The sequence below is a fragment of the Halyomorpha halys genome, unplaced genomic scaffold (assembly GCF_000696795.3).
Source record: "Halyomorpha halys isolate HHAL.00 unplaced genomic scaffold, Hhal_1.1 Scaffold536.1, whole genome shotgun sequence".
Lineage (NCBI taxonomy): Eukaryota > Metazoa > Arthropoda > Insecta > Hemiptera > Pentatomidae > Halyomorpha > Halyomorpha halys.
Window position 1 is genome coordinate 473,676 of NW_027112649.1, and position 21,878 is coordinate 495,553.

Below are 21,878 nucleotides of genomic sequence, written 5' to 3' on the forward strand. Positions count from 1 at the left end.
TATTCGTACACGCACATGCGGCTTAAAATCATGTATAATAAAATAATCAAATTTAATTTTTTAATAATGCAATAAATGAATATAAAAAATATTAAAAACATGTAGGTATCGCTACAACCCAAGATGGATTTCATCTCCATACAAGGACAGTGATCATAAAAGCAATCGATATCGACCACTGGGAATCGATATAGTATAATTAAAAATCGATTAAACATGGGGGGTCTATCAGAGGTTGATAAATATGTTATTCCATTATTTATTAAGAGCAATGTATTATAAATATTTTGGTTATGTACGGTATGTGGAAAATATATTACTATTGGAAGATAAATTAAAGTATCTAAATAGTAAATAAAAACTGTTTATTGTTGACCAACGTTTCTGTCGATCGCCACCTGGACTATATTCCTACAATGTACTTCATACGGTCAATAATCTTCTTCCAATATGAATCAACACACACGGATCCACCAAGAAAAATATATTACAATAATTCAACAACTGACTATATTTTACGTTTTCAAATTAAATTAAAATTCTGTTCCAAACATCATTACATTAAGATTTCAATACTTTTCACATTTACAACAATTGGATATGACCAGCGAGGAATTGGAAATGCATCCTAATCTTTACTAAAAATAAAATCTATGGTGCTTAAGCATATGCTTTGTAGATAATGAAAATACAGATATCTCAGAATAAATAAATAAATGAAAGGTAAAATATAAATTGAAGGCGATAAAGAACTGAAAATAACAAAGTTTCAACCAAATATTGATAATCTTCACAAGCGCCCTCAAACAGATCCTTCTCATTTATTCGTGTAAAAAATTGATTTTATCGAATAAATTATATCAATTAAGGAATAATGAGGTTTTTGACATTTTTGCTGGGAAGAGGATGGGGTGGCTATGATAGTATGTTGGAAGAAGAATTAGAAAAAGTTTGGCGGGACCTCTACTAGGAAGTGGTTTTATTAATTTATTTTCTTTCTTTCTTGTCTTCTAACAATTCGGGTTTTAGCACCTGGCACACTAGAAGTTATATAATTTTTTGAATTGAAATTGTTTTACCTATGTTCTACGATCCTAGAAAAAAAATTATAGGGGAGTAAATTAATCGATTTCTTGAGGCGGGATAAAACTAAACTGATGGGAGGAGGGTTGTGGTCGATTCTAGCAGGAACGTTTCTATATTTTAATAGGAGATTAGAATATTAAGGAGCTTAACAATCCCTGCACTGCCGTCCGAATTAAATGACCTCATGTCCTTGTATTTCCTATTATAATATAAAAAATGATACTTAAATATTCGCTGCTGTATTCGAATCATTCTAGCAACTAATATTAATTAATATTTTGTCTTAAGCTATAAGAGGAAACGCATAATCATTATTAATAAAATATTGATACATTATTTAATTTGAAGAAGTTTCACTTCTGTCGCTCAGTCCCAAGATACCACACTTTTTTTTTTTATCCCACTACCTAGCTTTTTTCCATATACAGGGTTTTTGTGAGTTGTTACCACGAGAGTAATTACACATGTCATATCTGCCAATAGATAACGGTTATTTTGCAAAGTTACTTTATTTATTCAAAGTTTAGTTTTTATCCATTAAAATTAGATTTTAATTTTATTGTGGGATAAATTTAATTTAATTTAGGGCTGTCTTTGATGTAGTCTAGTAATCATTTGAGTACCTTATTGATAGGACTACACCTTATCCTTCCGCATCCCTGCGATGTCCAACCCTCCTGCTCCAAAGCATCCGGCTGTTTGCCCCCTACATTGTACCAGTCAGGTCCAGCCCTACTCGGCTCAGGCTGCGTCTCCTCCTAGTGGCTGGCCAATATCGGTTGTACCAATGTGAAGTGTGGAACCCATCCCTGAAGAAGTAGTAGTTTCCTTCTATTAGATCAGGGAAGTTCGACTCGGTGAGGGCGAAAATCCTGGGTTCCCTGGCTCGGAGTCCTTCCATGACCGCGCAATCCACCACCATATATTTATTTTTTGGGATCCTCCATGTCCTGTTAGAATCTGGGAGACCGAAAAGTCTTTGAGGCCTCTTGTAGCTTACAGTCTGACAGGAACGTGGGAAAAATGTCCTCTCCCTTGCTCATGACCAACCATCCATTCCACTATGGAATGTATTCCTACCTAAATACATTTCTTCATTGATTCGGTTTCCCGCCTATCCTCTGCAGGAGACCACCCAGAAGTGCCTCCAACCCCAACCTGTTCATATTAAACTTAGCATGATGCTAAATATGGTATCATAATGTTATCCTTCAAGGAAGTGATGTTTTATGAGCCTACGATGTGTCCAGAAACCAATCCATAGAGGCGGGGGTGCCCAAGGAGAGTCTCCGACCTTAGAGTTGATCCACAGCTGATATTACATAAATTAAATTCTAAAAATAAATTAGCTTAATCTATTCGTTACATAATAATTAAATTCGTCTCACTAATTAAGTCTAGATAATTAATTTAGAATAAACCAAATTACCCCAACTCTGTATGAAAAAACAATTACCCCTCGGTAGTTAATTACGACAGAAGTCATTTAGTTTAAAAAGTATTTAACTTCATTGAGAGGCAGCAACAATTCAGATCCTATTTAGGAGTGAGCGTGAAAGTCAACAGCCCTTATGAATAAGCAATTTCCTGTGTGCTGTAATTTTGCACACTGACTTGTTTCCTTTCTCCCTCCACTTCGTATCCTCCCCCCCCCCATCCATTACCGACTTAACAAGACCCCGTTTCCATAAATGAGGGTCCTTTGAGCTTTTGACCGTATGATGTTTGGATCGCGCTGGAGAATTTTATTTCCTCAAGACTATCTTTTAAATATAAATGCAAGATTCTATTCTGTAGTAATCTAATACAAAAAATTGTATAGTATAGTATATATGTGATAACCCTAAAAATATTTAAAGTTTTATAATAATCAGTATGTGAAATTTCAGTAGGTCTGAAAAATAAATTAACCGCAGAATACCAGATTCTACTTATTAATTATATCAAACGATTACTTATTAACAAATAAAAAAACAAAGGAAAATAAAACATTTAAAGAAAACAATTAATAATGCTAAAGAACAAAATAAAATATAAAAATAGCGGTTTAACCTATCGCTCTGAACAGCCCTGATGAAGACCTGCAAAGTGGGGCGAAACGTCGGACATTAAAATAGTTGAAAACTATTTTGTTCCTTTTTGACCGCAACCCTGACCATCTTCTTCATATTTTAAGTATCACGGTCAACCATTTATTTTATGTATTACATAAATTTTATGTATATATTCATTTAAAATTAGAAATGTATAACAGCAATAAATTAGAGAAACTCCAATTCCTAAAATATCAATACATCAGCATCAGCTATACATGAAATAGTTAACTTCCCTAATTTTAGTTTTGAAAAAACAAAGCAAAGAACAATAAAACAAAAAAAATTTAGCAGTACATATTTAAAAAAAATAAACATTGGCCCTCATTATACAGATATAATTAGTAAAATACATTTCTTAAAAACTCAATTATCAATATAAAAAAAATAGGAAAAACAGAAATAGAAATAAAAAATCCAAATAAACATTAACTAATGGTTCATTAAACAATGAACAATGCAATATGAACAACGAATCGCGTCACAGATTAATAAACTACGAAATTTAAATTATTAAATATTTGTATATATGATGATTGAATATATATCAACATATTATAATCTTGGGTAGTCTTTTATAAAAATATTAAATAGAATGGGACTTAGAAGTGAACTCTGTGGGATACCAGCAATGGTCTAATACGTGGTGGAAGTCATGTTTTGAACTGAAACTAAGAACGATCGAATTAATTAAACTGGCTTTATGGGTAATATTGAATATTTAAATTTATTAATTTGAAAATTAATAACTTTGAGTTGATAGTGTCGAATGTTTTTTCTATGTCTACTAGGATCATACCAGTATCTTGTTTGTGGTTGATTGGCTGATAATCGAATGAAAGTGACGAAATCCGAACTATTCGTTTAATAATAAATGGCTGTCACAAAATTTATATCACAAGAATATTCCGTACACAAAACCTCGAAACTACACTAAAAGTAACTTTTAAACAAGCATTCAAGGATATTAATGAAAAGAAAAATACAACATAAAATAACAAGGTATGCAAAATTATACATAATGAAAAAAAATAATAATGAAGAAAAAATTTGGCCATATTTAAAAATTTTAAATGTAACAATACTCAGTTACTAGTTATAGAATTAGCGCCTGAAAACGGACGAACTATTTGAAACGTAAAAAGGAGTATTTTATTTATATAGAATTAATAAAAATAAGTAATCAAAGTAAGAAAACTATTTATTCGCCCAGAAAAAAAAAATTTAAAAATAAGCACAAAATTACAGCCTAATCAAATGATTTCATCTTACTGTAGATATACAGGTATAAGTGCTGTTTAAACAAAATGTTGAGGTGCGGAATAGACTATGAGTAGAAGGATAGATAGATACGGTGGAAATCCAATTTTCTCCGAGGGGATAATGCTAAACTATTCCATAAACTGTTGAGCAGGGTCTGACTGGGGGAAGGAGTCTGTCTATTTATACATCAGCGGTGCCTATTGCCTTAGTAGCAGTTGTTTCTTGTTATTGAATTTTTATACTGTAATTTCTGGAGTTTTCAAATTGATTTTAAAGTCTTTCTAATTGGAGGCACAAACAAGTGCATATGTTTTTAATTAATAACGTCCCCAAATAATACATTTGTTGAAGCGCTTAATCTCATCTAACTAATTACCTCAGATGATTTCATCTGATTTCAGGGGTAAAAAAGTGCTTCAGCATCTGAGAACCGTTACTATGGTCAATTTTCCCCCTCAATTACTTTAATTAATATGTAGTAAAGGTAGTATTTTTATTTGGGTAGCAGATAAATTGGCAATTTAATTGTTTTATTAGTGCTTAAATACTTCTCCAAGAAATGTCAGTATGGGAAAAAAAAACCCAAAAGGCATAAGCAGCCTAATGAACACAACAATTTGCTAAATTTACTCAGTTTCAAGATTTTATTAGATGTGTGCAAGACAAGTACTCACAACATAATTTTTGCTAAAATTTGCCTGTATTTCGAATATCTACAAAATGTCTAGAAGATTTTATTCATTATAAAAATTACCTCCAATATGATCCGACCAGATGACAACATCTATCAGATAAAGAACTTTAAAAAAAACTTTATTGGTATCAAAGTTACATAAATATACTACTACTACACTATTACTATGAATAACAAGATAACAACTCTAATGACTGAATGACCTCTCAGCTCTGTAACAGGGAGATATAAATACAATAATGGTGGAAGGAGATAATGCTGAGTCAGATATAGGGTTATACACCTTAAATGTCGATGCCAAAATATAAAATGATAGACATAAGTGAAATGAAATTATTACAATTTTGACTATTTGGAGCGTTGTGGAGGCTATACAATTTTTAAGCTAGATAAGTGCAATATGAACTGATCTCAAGTAATACAACTAATAATTTATGTAACAACTACTAAAATTAAAATAAATTAATAATTATAAAAAAAAAATTAAATAAAAAAAATAACTCAAAGAATTTGAAGTGAATAATATAGCTCCAAATTTAGAATTAGTGAACTAATAAAGTAGTGAGATGAACAAGATGTACAGAATATGATAAAAATAATGATATATATTACTTAGTACACATATACATTGCTAATTTTAATCGTAATTCAATAATTAATTGGAGTTAAGAAAAAATACAGGCAGATACGGTCATTTGGTGAATCAAAATCAATTATTGGGAATCATAAAAGTAAGAACGTAGTTAAATATATTTTGTTTTTTAGTTTGTTTGTTTTTTTGTTGAATTATTTATTACTTCTTCTGGTAATAGATTAAACAGACAGATTAAACCATTTAGTTTAAGGTACGTTAACCAAATTTATAAGATAATTACCAATAATTATTCAACGGAGTACTGAACAATATGAAAAAAATGGTGTTTCACTTACTCGATTTTCCTTACCGCTTTGGGTGCAAAGTTTTTGTATACTGTTTCCAGGTTTATGTAAAATTCCTGGAAAAACAATAAAATTTGACTGAAATAACGTCATATTTGTATGAGTAACGCACTTTAGAAAATATTTATGGGAAAAACCTAGGTAACCAAAATAATGCTAAGTGGATACTCTTATTGTAGGTATATAATATTTTTTTTGACCTCCCAGTGCAACATTACTTCGAAATTAAAGTAGCTTTACTAAGTTGGATAAACCGTTTTATTGCTGAAAAAAATCTGTACCGCTAGAAGCCATGAAGGGTCAGGTGTGCAGTTCTTTGTAAGGAAGTTCAACGGTTGTGCTAGGAGGTGATTTGGTCAGAATAACGCTCACTCTTTTTCCCTTAATTAGGGGTATCCACTTAATGAGTTAACAGTAACCACGGGGTTGACTCACGGCAGTAACTAATTAAATAATTATCTACCACAGCCGGATTCGAACCCTGATTCTTGGAGTTCCTTACCACTGATTGCTCTTAAATAATAAATAATATGAAATGAAGTATAAATAATGAACTTTTTTGGAATCTCTAAGATCGTTTCTTGAAAATTTATAACGTGCCTCAGCTGAGTCTTTTCGGAAATTATTGATTTGTTGCTACGATCGCTTAACGGAGCTAATTTTCCTAAACGTTGTTCGCTATTTTACATATTAATAGATTCGGAAAAGTTAAATTATTCGTGGAGGCAAAATTAGCCAAGTATCACCAAAATCGTTAAAGTTAACAACTGTTGCTAACAGCAAAACAAAACTTTAAAAAAAATTTCTTGTGTCAACAGAGAAAGTGAAGGTCTCAAGTTAGCCACTTGTGTAAAATAGATTCATATAAAGTTCCAAATCAAATCTAAAATGTATATCTAAAAAATCAAAAGAAACAGCCTTAAATACAAAGTAAACATTATAATAATTCTGGTAATTTATTTTACACGATACACCACATAACTCCGATTAGAAAGTCGTTCTCTATTGTTATATATCACCATTATAAATACATAATCCCCCGACATAATGGGGTTGAATAGATTAATTCAAGAACAATTGCAGGGATGCCGGGTTTATCCTCCCATTTAATGGAGTTATTTGCCACCGCAACAGAGAGCGAGTTAAGGGCATTAAGGCCTCTAGGACAAACTGGCATTTTGTAACTGAGGCAAGTTGGCTGTAAGTATCTGCGGGTTATGGGATTTCCTCAGCCTTAGCCCTAATCGCTCTCATTCAACTTTCTCTTCCACGCCAGAGTGTCATATTAAATCGTATCGCTGCCGTTTAGTGTCGGGAATCAGGGAGCGAGGAACAGCTGTTGGTGAGCATTCTATTAAATTAGTAGAAGTATTAGAGGCCTGTCTAATTCGATGACATTAAAATAAAATCAATTAATAAACGTATTAATAGGGTTTATAAAAAAATGACCGTTTTTTAACCAAATATTTGTATTATCATTTTTTAATGTAAAATATACTTAATACTCAAAGTATAGTTATCTACCGTCATTAGCCATCTTCTGGTCAATTGCTCGATCCCATTCTTCGGACCGCAATTTCAACTTCTGCAAAATTATTAATTTTTTCCCTTCCCTTGAAGGTAATGGACCATGGATGGAAACAAGTAATCTGATGATGTGAGGTCTGGACTATATGGTAGATGAAGCAAGAGTTCGAACCCATGAAGCTCTACAAACACTAAGGACATGAGTGGTTGTACTTCGAAATGTTCAAATTTATTAAGTTTACCCATTCTTATGGAGGGCCTACTCAAACCTCTCAGTAGTTTGGAGAATCTTCGTATCGGAATTTAAAAGCATACTGATGAAATCAAAGGAATATAGGTCTGTAATTAGAGATCACCCCTTACTACAACACCTACCACAGTCGTTATGTTTGAATTTTTTTTTTTAAATAGTCAAACATAAACTGTTATACTTTAAATTATACTTTATTAAAATGTTGTAATTTTATCAGAATAATTTCGGGCCCGCCGTATTATTAAGAATGCCAGAGGCTCCGATATCTGAAGGTACTTATTTTACCCAGCGTCTTTACCCAAGTAGCCTCCCACTGGAACTCCATTCCCCCTACCATACGCCATACAACAACCGTTCCCTGGTTTAGTTCCCTTCTTTTTAACCACGTTTTCTTTCTACAAACTGAATACATAGTTGTTGTTGTTGTCTGGGGCTTAAGGGCGTAAAACCCTGAGGTCATCAACGCCCATGTTTCGTGCTTTATATTTTATTTCTATAATTCTATTTCACTTTAAATAATTTCGAGAAAAAAAAAAATTAAATAATTACTTCTGTTGGTATTTTTTTTATTATGTATAACAGATTTTCTGGTTTAAATCTTATTCAAAAGGCCATTCCTTTTTAAGAAAACTAAGACCATTTCCACGTCCTTCTGGTCATCATTCAGAGCATCCGATACACTCGGTCCTACTCCCAATCTACTCAAGTTCGCAGAATAAAAATGGCATTTTTCAAATATATGACTGATCGTAAGTATACTGTTGCAGTATTGACATTTTGGAGGTGGCTGCTTACTGATCAGATATCATAGTATACATAGTATAATGAATACATAGTATAACAGTATTGGTAATCTAAATATTGAAAATAAGCATATATTATAAAACATTATCATTGTAATGACCAACTTAATAACAATTATTTACTTATATTTTTTTTAAAATTATTTATTTAATGTAATTTACAACTGTACAAAATAATACAATAGGTAAATATGTAGTATGTTTCATATACACTTAAAAATCTTGGGAAGGAACCACCCATTGGTGGTACTTCAAACATTAATTTAAATTAGAAAAAAAAATTAGGCCATCTTCTTTTCTGATGCCTCGGAGGATTATCAGGGATTGTTAAGGATGAAAGATTAAGAATTAATGGGTTAGGATGGTTAAGGAGTTTGGGAAAAAAGACGCATATCTGTTTTGGGTCAAATCTGCAACGAATGGGATGTTAAGATCTTTATGAATCAGTTTATTTGTGACGTAATAAGAAGCATCAAGGATTATATTTATATTTAAATATTTGTTATACTATGAAAAGGCGCAATTGATTTCTTGTTCAAACATAATTTATAAAATCACCAAATCATTTTCTTCTCTGATCTTTAATCATGTCTATCTTCTTTTTGATACTTTCCAGGAACCCACTTGCAATATTCGTGTCTACGTTCCAATTATACCCGTTATCTCTATCCTATTTTTTGTCTAATCCTTTAAACGTATAACACATAATGATACGTTAATTTTATTCCCTATCCAATATTATGGTTTATATTTTCTCATAGAAATTATTAGAATCCATTAAATATTATTAACGATTCGTTTACATTTTGTTTCAGATATTGAAAACATTAAGGGATTTTGTGTTGTTATTGTTATTTTCAAAATATTCTTGTTAAATCAAGTTAATTTTAAAGTAATATAGTTAGCAAAGTCCAAACCAGTAACGGGATATAATGAGAGCTAAAGGGAGGAAAAGGAGAGGGAGAAGATTATTCAATATTCCTTGGCTCAGCTACTAATAAAGCTCGGGTAAATATTGCCCTCTCGGTGTAATCCGAGATGGCGGTGTCGAATGTCCAATTAATAAGTTGTAAGTTCGCAGTAGCCAACTTCGCCACAGGCCCGCACCTTCTAAAAAATTTTAAATATATATTCAGCAGGTCTTCATATTAAAACAATATAGCCCAGATTATTAATCTTAATTCGTGATTTTTTTATTAAGATAATACACAAAAAAATAAAGACTTGATTAATTTAAATCAGTAGCTTGCACACTATTATTAGACTAGTAGTGAACTAGGAAGGTCTATCTACTCTAGTAGTAGCTTAGAACCATGGCCTACATAGATTTCCCTATTTACAAAAACTCCACTGAAATCATTCACAAAAAATTGTCGTTTTGAATCAATATAAATAAAGTCTGTTTGCGGTTCCTTGAGCTACGGATAATTTCTAATGCGGTATTGCACAACATGAATTCCCTGTGTCTGTAAAAATGAAAAAGTACATACGTGGGGATTGTTTCTTTTGCATTCATATTAGATTGGTAGTTACTTAATCACCAAGGATTAAGAATATATGTCATCAAGGTTCACGCTCTATATGATCCTGGAAAAAGAATGGAGTACACGGTCAAACTTAAGGTGAGATTTAGAGTAAACTCAAAGAGAAATATTGAGACCTTATGAAACAGTCTAAAACAAGAAGTCTGCGGCATACATTGAGAAATAGGAGAATGAACGTGTTTTAAGATGATGAATTATATCTCCAATATATATCTCGGAAAAAACTGAAATAGTATCTAAGAACAAGGAATGAGTACCAGAAGATAATAGATAGATATAGCACGAATCAGGATGAAGATCATCGGAAGAATCTAGAGGTTCCTGCAAAAAAGCAACTTAATTTAGCATACCTTGAGGTGCTCTTGAAGAATGGAGAGCATGCTTCGAATGAGTATCAATAAATAAGCAATGGTGCAATAAGAGAAAATTAAGGTTTCAAAACTTACGGAAGAGAAGGCAGTGTCCGAAAGTTTACTAAATATGGTGGCCAAGAGTTGATAAAGCTTTTTCAGTAAGTTAGGGATTCCAGGTAACCATTGAATGGGAACTTTATTGTCATGATTACCATTCATAAAAAGGGTAGTCTAGCAAAATGTTAAAACCACCAGCCAATAAATCTAATTTCAGTTGAGCATAACATATACATGTGTATTTTTAATATAAGTCGATTCATTGAATGGCAGCTCGAGCTAGATTTCAACACGTTTCAAAGACGTAGGACCTTTTATCCCCTTCCCCATAACTGAGGTCTACTGTCGACCCAGTCCCGTGATGGGAGTTACAGCATGCTTTGAGATTAAAAACCTCTCTGGAAATCTAAACAACGTAATTAAGGCAACATATAACGGTACAAAAAGAGTATTGTGGATCCTCCCATTGACTCTATAGGGGTCTACATTTCAGATTGATAAAGGAGTCAGGCAGAGAAGCCTCAACCCTCATCCGAATTTATCTTTTATGGACGAGATGGATGAAATATGTTAGAGGAGAACATCCCAAATATTAATTCGTTGTTGCAACAACCTGTACACATCCAGAGCTTTCTATACGCTGACATTATTCCTCTTGCAGAAAATATTGCAACGAGCCCTTGCTAATTGGGAAAAGGAGCTCCATGGAAAGGGACTTTAATTACTGCCAAAAACAAACTGCTCAATATATCTAGGCGTGAATATGAAGATGCATATGGTTTGGGAAGTTGGATGTCTTGAAGTAGACAAGTTAAGTAGTGATATAATTCATGTCATATACAAGGCAAATCTAATACATTATCAGTTTTTAATATCATAGTTGTACTCTGCAACCTACAACACTAACCGTATTTCTTTGCATGAAACAGCCCACTCATGGCCAGGGGCGTGGTTATTACTTTCAATGCCTGCACAGAAATGAAGGAATTACTTTTATCAAGTAGATGACAGAGTAGTGACAGAGAACTAGTCCTTACTAGTTTCTACAAACTGATGACTGTCCTCATCAATTACTACCAATTCAAATAGGTGACCAATGCTCTTTGAGAACCAAACAAACAAGAGACATCCATTAGTTAAACAAAAGTTCGATCAGATGTTTCTAGGAATCCGTATTGACGGTTGATTACATTTCCTGTTAGCACGGAAATTGAAGTCGCGGGATGTACATCAAGATAGAGAGCTGTCAATATTAAGTTAGAGCCTCCTACCCCTTCCACTCACAATATTGTTCTATCCGAAAAATAGTCTCTCGCATCCTTCATCATATTTCGATACTCTTCCATTAGTTGGTATCTCAAAAAGCTACGTTGATTTAGCATTTAAAAGATGTTCTAAAAGGCATATTACTCCCTAAGTATAAATTATATTACCAGTAGAGGTTCGGTAAGTCGTACTTATGCAAAAGTTCTAAGCCACAGATGAGAGTGCTAAAAACATAATAATTTATGTTTAAATATACTTTGAACTATATGACTAGGTCTTTCAAGGAATCGTTAAAGGTATTTTATTCTCTAAAGCGTGCAAAGCATACTGTCGCGCCTATAGTACCATATATACTTACAGCTCCGCTAGTTCAAAAATGTTGATAATTGTACCGCACTACAACGCACAGTGGGACAAATAAGAATTTTGTAAGCACTCACATTATTTTGGTCATTTCTTTGAATAATATAAAACGAAATTATATTTTTTACGTATTAGTATTATACAGGGTTATTTAATATGGAACAGACCTTCCACAGAGGCCCTTCTCGCGCCCTTACACTATTTATTTTAAGAACTGAGGTTGTGTGTTAATGTGTACATATTATATTCCAAATTGACCCGGTCTCAATCGAAACACTTTCATGACTGGGGACCACTACTCAATCATTTTTTAGATATTTGCAATTTAAAATGCAATTCACTCGTTAAATTCAGTTCTGTAAACGATTACACGTAATGGGTATAGCATATGAGCAAAGGGTCGGTGTTATTCATCGTTCGAGCTAGGTTCGAGTTCGTGGAAGGTGAATCACGTTTCTTTTTTTTTTTATTTTATGTCTATTTTTACATATGAAGATACATAATGGAGTTTAAATAAATCGGAAATGAAATGTATTTAATGACGACAAACCTTATAGGTATTTTTAGTACAGAATAGTTAATAATTAATAATAATACAAAATAACTAAAGGATGAAGAACACCAATGCTTTGCTGCTACGCTAAATCAATTACGTGTAACGTTTGCTACAGAACTGAATTTAACGAGTGAATTACATCTTCAATTGCAAATATCTAAAGAATTATTGAGTAGTGGCCCCTATAACCATATATCTTCATCAACAAGGAAACTAAACCTACCATCATACAAAAGTTGAACTAAATCCGTGACACCAAGATCTTACACTCAGTAACAGTAAAATGTAAAAATTAGGAAACATCCACAGATTCAAAATGTATGTCGTCTATTACAACTATTGAAAATCCTCCTGTGGCATTCTCGAAAACTGTTTCTCTCGTAAACTTTTTTTATAAGCAAATCATAAAACTTTATCTCTTTTCATACAGTTTTATTTGCCCTTTCCAGTTAATCCGTAGTGTATAAAAAAATAAAACTGCGATTTTAATCTAACTCTTATATCAGATAAAGGTTAAAATGCAATCGCAACATAATATATAGGTGATATGTATAATCAAATTAAATATATGGTATTAAATCTATTTCAAACGATTTAAAAAAAAATCTGTAAATGCGTGATTTAATTCAAGTAAACAATATTTTAAACCTTTGTTATCTCTTTAAGGTATTTTTTTTAATTCGGAGTTTGGCCGTTCGCGGCGCAGAAGCCACTTGGCAATAAGATTTCAAGCTAACATGTTCGTTTTATGTTTTATCCTCCCCTTCCCTTCATTTCTATTCTTTTCTCAATTTTCCTTACCTACGTTATTAGTTATGTTCACAATATTTTATTATTGTTTTCAATTTTTTTTTCTATTCATTTATTTTGTTAAACTTATTTTTTGCCTCTTTATCTAATATTAGAATTACATATTTCATTTGTTACATATATTTTCTTTCTCTCAATTTTATTATTCTTCCCATAATTTTAATTTTTAAATTAATAATAAACTAATAAATTCACATTTCTTTGCATTATATACCTTCATTTTTATTTTATTTTCTTAATTATGTTAGTTTACCTACTTATTCAATTACCTATTTATACATTTTATTTTCCAATTTTATTTATTCCATTCAGTACAATTATTTATTTTATGTCATTCAGTTTGTATTTTATTTTCTTTATTCATTGGTTGTTATCTTGTTCTGTTCTTAGCCCTGATGAAGGCTAAAAATTCTGGCTGAAACGTTGGCAGGATTAAATAAGTTACTTCAACTTATTTGTGTTTTATTTTGTCCGCAACCCCCAACCATCTTCTCTTCGTATAAACAATATTTTAGTTGTAATTTAATAGCGATTTTTATTATACATACTTATGCTTCAAGAAGTCAGTTGTTAAAAAAATTGGAAGAGGATCGAGATTCCTCCAAACACATCTTTTTTTTTTTTAATTATAATAATATTTATACCTGGGATTCCACAACATGGGATGATTTTGTCATTACCTTATGAGAGTAAAGCAACGATTTTAAGATTATTCCATTTGACTTAAAATGCAAAAGAAGTAGATAAACAATTAAAATTGAAATAGTTTAAATCAAGTAAAACCAAAAATAACTTTGCACGAGAAAGATAAATGAAGCGCCAAATTTAGAGGATTGGGGGGGGGAGGGAGAGTCAGTATTCAATTTGAGCAAGTGCTCTCTTTGATGTACCCACAATCTTCGGCTCAAAGTTTGTGGTGCAGGAGTCTGCGACTAACACCGTATCCATCGGAGCAAAATAGCGTTTGGGACAGCTCATTAGTGGCATTTTCTGAAGTGTATACGCGGTCAAAGAAATCGAACACTAGGATTAGGATTTAAAATAAATAATTTTATTTACTGTGAGGAGAAGATCCTGTCCTCAAATCAATCAACTGTTAACAGCTCATAATTTTGTTTCTTAATTAAAACACAATTAATTTGCGAATAGGTGGATTTTTGGGAGAACATGCCTCGACTAATAAACACAGTACAGTGCCAAGTAGGTTCTGTTTGAAAACGAAACCTATCCTTACCTTACGGTCCTCTTTCCAACAAAGATAAACTTTTGATTAGCCTAAAATAATAAACCTCTGGCAATGTATTTCTCTGAGAAACTTTGAAACAAAACAGAAACGTACTAAGAGAGCGATGAAATAATAACCCCCTGTTGCAGTAGTTATTTACCCTCGCCTTGGAAGTTTTGGTACCAATTCAATGCAAAGTCTGAGAGATGAAACAATACCTGCGTTGCCAACAATTTATATTTCAAAGTTTCACGTACTTGCACAACTCCTATGGGTGTATTTCCTACAAAACAGGTAACGCTTGTGAAGTGCAGTGACCCACTACATGTAAATTTTTATTAAAGACAGAGTAAGGCTCTATTAAAGAGAATCTATTATAAAAGCTGTGCTGCAGAATAACATAATAACTACTCATAGTGAAACAATTATTTTTTAGACTTATATATGAGTAAAGTATAATTAATCTAACATACCAGGTAATAACATTTTATTTTAAATAATATTATTTTTTTTCTCTAAATAATCTTGATTTTTTTTTTCAATTTTCTTATATTGTTTGTTTGTTTATCTACATGATAAAATTTAAATATAATCATATCAAACAAAATCCTTCGTAAAATCCTCAATGCTCCTTACTTTGTCACAAACAAAATCATACATAAAGATCTTAATGTTCTCTATGTAACCGATCTGGCCCAAACCAGGTATCACTCCTTCCATTATAAATCCTCTAACCAGTCAAACCCTCTAGTTTCTAATCTTGCATTCTCTTCCATTCCTGACAATCCTCCGAGGTGCCTGAAAAGAAGATGAAAAGACCAGCTAATGTAAAATGTCATTAGAGTGCTACCAGTGGGTAGTTTCTCAACACGCCTGTAACACTCCAACTTAGATCAGATTTACTAAATGTATTACAATGTACAGTTGTAAATAGCAATAAATAAATATTTAAAAAAATATATATATATATATATCAAATAATGCTTTAGATAATAATTAATGATATTGATAATAATACCAGAATTTAAAAAATACGACAAATAGTTTATCAAACAGACTACCATTTGTAAAATCAGAAATAGAAAAAAAAAATTCTATTCAGAGGTTTATGCAAGGGGAGGAATAAATTCGATACGAAATTGATGTAACTATAAATATAAATTTTTATTTTATTTCTAACAGCCTATCAGCCAAACCTCCACTAGCTAGAAGTTGACAGAAATATAAACGCTTAAATTCCATTCGATTTCCCTATATCGGGATATTAATATTCACAGAGACGAGATGGGTCTGATGTAAAAAAAACCTGAAAAGACAGATTTTAATTTCGGCAGCAGTGGAGGTGGGGCGGTACAGTACTGATCCAATCAGATATATTCGACCCGCGCTATCTCCTCTTCATTAGCCCCAGTACTTTATACCTTTTATAGCAAGGCAGCCCCCATTTATTGCTCTTTTATTTATTTATTACGAGAACCTGCATGTTGGTTTACTACTTTCCTGTCTGTAGATGAACCGGAACCCATAAAGATTTCATGTTATGAGTAGTTAAGTTATAAAAAACGAAAAGATAAGGATCAATGATGTATCAACATTTAAACGAATGTTGCTATAAAAATACAAGAAATGAAGCATGCCAACGCCTTAATTACAACAATTAACTAGTGTAATGGCATTGTAATATACGATAGTTATACATCAGAAACCTCATTTTAAGGGAAGTTCTATATGTGTAAGACATAAAAAAGTTACCGAAAATGTTTTGTTTTTTTAATTACACTTGTCTTTATCTAAATGTCTTTTATATAAGGACGACATAAGATATTTCAGATTGTTTATTAAGAATCTATTTGTCAAGAATAATTAAACCCAACCAAAGCTTTACTATTCATTTCTGTATTGTTTTATTTTCTTTCAAATCATTAAAGAGTAAACATGTCTCAGAATTGTAAATCACTTTAACTAAAAGTGAAAATTAAATGGAGCAATCTTAAGACTGGTGGATAGAAGTAAAACAATAAAATAATATTGTTTAGATAAATAAAATTTTATCTACTTTAGTCTCAAAACATTTTTTATTCCTTTATAAGTCCGACGTTTCGGAATAAATTTCAACAAGGAATGCTTACTGATGAATAATTTAATATGAACAATTGACTAATTAGGATATATTGTGGACTGATATAAGTGACCTTGGCAGAATAGCCTGCATGAAATTGTTCTTTAAATGATTTGGTTCTAAAATTGAATTAAGGAAGGCCAAAATGTCGGACGTTTAAAGGAATGAAAAATGTTTTGAGACTAAAATGGATAAAATTTTATTTTAAACAATATTAACCAGTCTCAAGAAATTGTTAAGATTATAAATGAAATAATATATTGAAATTTTATTAATAATAACCACGTGCTCCCTTTTATAGCCTAACGCATAAAAATTGTTTCCGAATAATAATAATTAAAATACAACATACATTGCCTAAGTCAAATCAAGCAGTAGAATTTTATAAATTGTAATAGGAGAGAAAAAAGTTAACAGGAGCAAACAGCACTGCTTAAGATACTATAAGCTCCTATCTCCTATTACAATATAAAACTTTCCCGGTTAAAATTGAACAGCGTTGCCACTTCCGTTTCATCTCTTCACGCATCATGAAATCAATTTATACCCACCTAACTTTTGTTTTCTTTAGTTGTAGAACGTCGGTAGAGACGTTTCACTTCAAAATGAAGGAATAGTTTAATAGGAAAAAGTTAGCGATCAAATGTAAGGATATATTTAAAACTGCATGGAAATATTTATATAAGTTAGTATAATATAATATAATAGTATAAGTCAGTATAATAACAACATACGTTCCAAAATTATCATTTCATCAAAAGATCTGGAATGAAAGAGTCCATTTAATTGAATCATTCAGATCTGAGCTTCAAAAATACTTATTATCAACTGCTCAACAGTACAAAAAAAAAGACAGCAGAACATAGAAGGGAAAATGTGTATTAGTTTGATATCTTGAATAACTTTGATAGATTTATGAGTTTATTTATGGTTTAAACGAAAAATCTAGGTTAGAAAATTACTTTAAGGTAATTGATACGTATCAATTACCTTAAAATATCTTGATTACGTCTAAATGTAATTACACTATTTCTAATGTGAGAGTATGGCTTGCAATTTATCTACATTCAGCCGTTCCGTGATTCTGCAGCTTGAAACTTAAGAAATGTGAAGGGATAGTTAAGTTTTGAGGCTACTTACTTATGAATGAATTGCATCGGAAAGATAATGAAGCGATGGAGGATTAAGGATCTTATGGAATATTTAGCAAAGTATGTTGTATTGAAAATTGAGAACGAAAAACCTCCTTGGAGATGAACAAGGGAAGAAACCAAGTAACTTATCTTTTGTCTAGGGAAGGTAATAAGCCAAGCGTGAACTTCTCTTTCAGTGTTCTTGATAGAATAGGTCTGGGATCAGAAACTGAAGATGGAGAAGGAATATTATTCAATGGAGCCATCAAGACTTCTTTTCTTTGTCTTCGAAAAAAAATGTAATTTTTAAGGAAAAAGTAATCCGCAGAAGAATAAGAACAAAAAGAGAGTTTTATAATTTACAGCTACATCCTGTTTGAACCAGTCTTTTTTTTTACAACTTGAGAACAGGAGAGTAGGAAAGTATCCTGACAAATCTTAGAGGAAACAAAATTATTAGTTATAAAAAAATATCCATTTGTGTCAACTCTTTTTTTATTATTTTAACACTCAAATGTTTCTGCCATTTTCTTACTATCTAAAAAAAATAAAATGTATTCATTATAAATTAATTTTTAAAATATCATAAATTATTACATATCCTACCTTATTACACTACTATACCTAAAAACATAGGTTAACAATATAATTGCAGGTCATTTTTTGCCTTTGTCAAATAATTTATCAATAGTCATTAACACATTAACTAGTTTACCGTATTTAGTATCATATTAACTAGTTCAAAAACTATAGGTTATAACAATAGATATATAACTAGTTTATGAACTAGTTAAAGTGTTAGCTAACTAACATTGGTCTGTGAACTAGTGTATGAAGTATGCCTTCAACTCAATGCCAGGCACACATTCACTTTGGGTTGCCTGGTTGGATTTTGGTGTACTGTATAATTGAAAAATAAAACATAATTAAATGAAAACAAAATTCTATTGTCTAAGTTACAAGTGGTGTAGGGGGTAGCTGAAATGAAACATTTATGGTTAAAAGGGTTAATTAATTTAGAATGACTGGGCTATGGAAAATTGTAGATATAATTAGATGATTGATGATGATGTGGATGTTAACTATTGCTTGCTGGACTTACTCCAAGCTACCTTCTTCCCTTCGCATTTGAATGCCTCTCTCTCCTCTGCTGCTAGGAACCACTCCAGTAAATCTACTCACTCGTGGTAGATTTTAAAGTGAACGAAGAAGAATGGACTTCTGGTTCCAAAGGAAAAAGGGCTCTCTCATCAGTCTGGATAACCTCTTACCACAGATAGCACTGGAAGTGGTGAATTTTGGCTGTTGGCCACATGGGGCACTACTAATCCCTACATATGGCAGCCCCTCCAACTCAAACATTCGGTAGATAACCCGAAATTAACAACTAGTTAATGTGTTAATGACTACTGATTAGTTGAGAACGGCTAAATGTCCAGCAATTATGTTGCTAACCTATGTTTTTGGCTGTGACTTATAAAAATTGTAATAAGCTAGAAAATGTAATTTTTCAGGATGTTTTTAAAACTAACTTATAATGAATAGATTGTATTTAAAAAAATGTTATTAATAGATCCTTGAAAATGGCCGGACTCGCCGAAACATTTGAGTGTTAAAATAATTAAAAAAGTGTTGATACCAAAAGGATATTTTTTTTAAAACTACTAAACAAATCTATCTCAAACAACAAATTGCATCATATAAAAAGTATTCATGTTGTAATGTAACTTCTCTGGCAATATAATTGGCTCAATAATCAAATATTAATAGTTGTTTACCCTTATTACAGGTAAGTAAATGCAAGCTTTTGAACTAACAACAGTGAATTTCCGCTCGAAAGAGCCAGAGGAAACACATTATGAAAGCGGCGTAAGGAAGACTGATTAAGGTTTCTTAGGGTCTTAAGGGAGTAGTGATTAAGCATTTAGCATAATTCTCTACAAATCCTATTTCTCAGTTAATCCAAAGAACGGAGAAACGTTTTAAATTACAGGTGGTGCGTGTTTTTTGAGGAAAGTAAGGAGATTGGTTAAAATATATTGCACCATCTCACCAATAAGTTAAAGGGGTGATACAGTCAATCTGTAGACGAACTCTAATGTAATGTTACAATAATCTACAAAATCTATAAAATTTAATTATAAATACATGTTTTTTTTTAGGCTATATTTAAATATATTTATGTCTAATTGTATTATACTCGCGTATTTAACAAAATAAATTAAGTTTCATTTCACCTATGAACGGTCTATTATTAGCTAAGTTGATAGCCAAAATGTCAATGCATAACAAAGAAAGAATTTGTACACAGTATTATTTAGATGAAGAAATACCTTTGATATATTCTGTTCTAACAAGAGTTCACCTTAAATATGGATTTTCAAAAAACACAAAAATGTTTTACCTGACCTGTTCAGAAAAAAATATATTTGTCAGATATCTGCGATATGGGAACCCAGTTGAAACAATTTGGACCAGCTGAGGTTGGTAAAAAAAATTATATATAGATATATATTTAAAAAACTCTTAAGAGATTTTGAAGACACTAAAATCGAATTTGATTTGTAATTTTGTTTGCCTACTTGATCTACAATTTAAGAAGTGAGTTGTTTTTGTGTACGTCTAAATTCATTTATTATAATTGAAAATATTATTTTGTTATTCTACACCAGAAAACAAACTGATGAATATATTACTATCCCACTATTCCCAGAAGTGAAATAATTTGGACTGACTGATATAGTAAAAAGGGATGACATATGTTTTTAGGGAGAAAAAAAGTACAAAACCTAAAATATAAATTTTCTCATATTGGCTCTACCAATCTATACAAAATTTATAAGTGGTTTAAGGTCATCCAAACTGCACGAAATGGTACAAACCTAGGTTGACAAGGTTTGACAAGTTTTTCTGTATTTGAAACTTCTATTCTCCTTTATATAAGTATAAAATCTAAAATATATTACATACATATCAAATAAGGGTTGAAAGAATAAAAATTCAATTTTTTGGTAATCATAGTTTGGATAATTTCTTTAACTTGAACGCGGAATATTGGCACAAAGTAAATTTCGTTAAAAATTGTAGTACAAAAATTTATAATCTGTAATTAATTTATAATTTATACGGGATCTATGGTCGTGGTAGCTGCCCTCCCCTGGTAGGTTTCAATCTTTTCAAATATAAATAACAATTCAATAAAGCATAAGCTTTTAACAAACGTAGTGTCATTTTTAATCTATAATTTAAGTCTTAAAATTAATTTTACTTCTCCATACAAAGTAACGCATCTAATTTTTACTGCTTTTACTTGATATTTTGCGACATTGTTTCACGAAATTACTTTTTCCCAATTGTATTCATTACATAAAAGTACAGTCCTCTTTTTAACCTTATCTTTCTTTGAGTCTTTTAAATTGTAATTCCTATGTTAAAACGAAGTCTAGGCTATACTCATTTCTTGTATCTCTTCTCATTTAGACAGGATGAAGTTTCTACTACCATCTCATCCTGGAAGCCGTCACCCTCTCATCCCCTTTTACCAAGATTGAACAAACTGGCCTGCTGCATTCCCTTCAGAAGTGTTCTGAGATTAGCAGTAAACGAATCCCATCCACTCTTCCCCTGGATCTCGCGTTTGTCGGTAATCCACCGTTCTGCGATTCCCTGAAGGAATATCCAGTTTCAAAATGAAAGCTTTTATCTCTTCTCAACAAAGGATAGACAAGAGATTTGCATATCCTAGAAATGGAAATGACCTCAATGTTGTTTCCTTCATTTATCTAAATTTCTTC

The 21,878-nt window shown here is 31.6% G+C and overlaps 1 protein-coding gene across 4 annotated transcripts in view; it reads left to right on the forward strand.

Moving 5' to 3' along the window:
- 5-HT7 (5-hydroxytryptamine receptor 7) overlaps positions 1-21,878 on the forward strand; it is a gene marked incomplete at its 5' end in the record, with an annotated part of 376,882 nt that overhangs the window by 324,545 nt on the left and 30,459 nt on the right.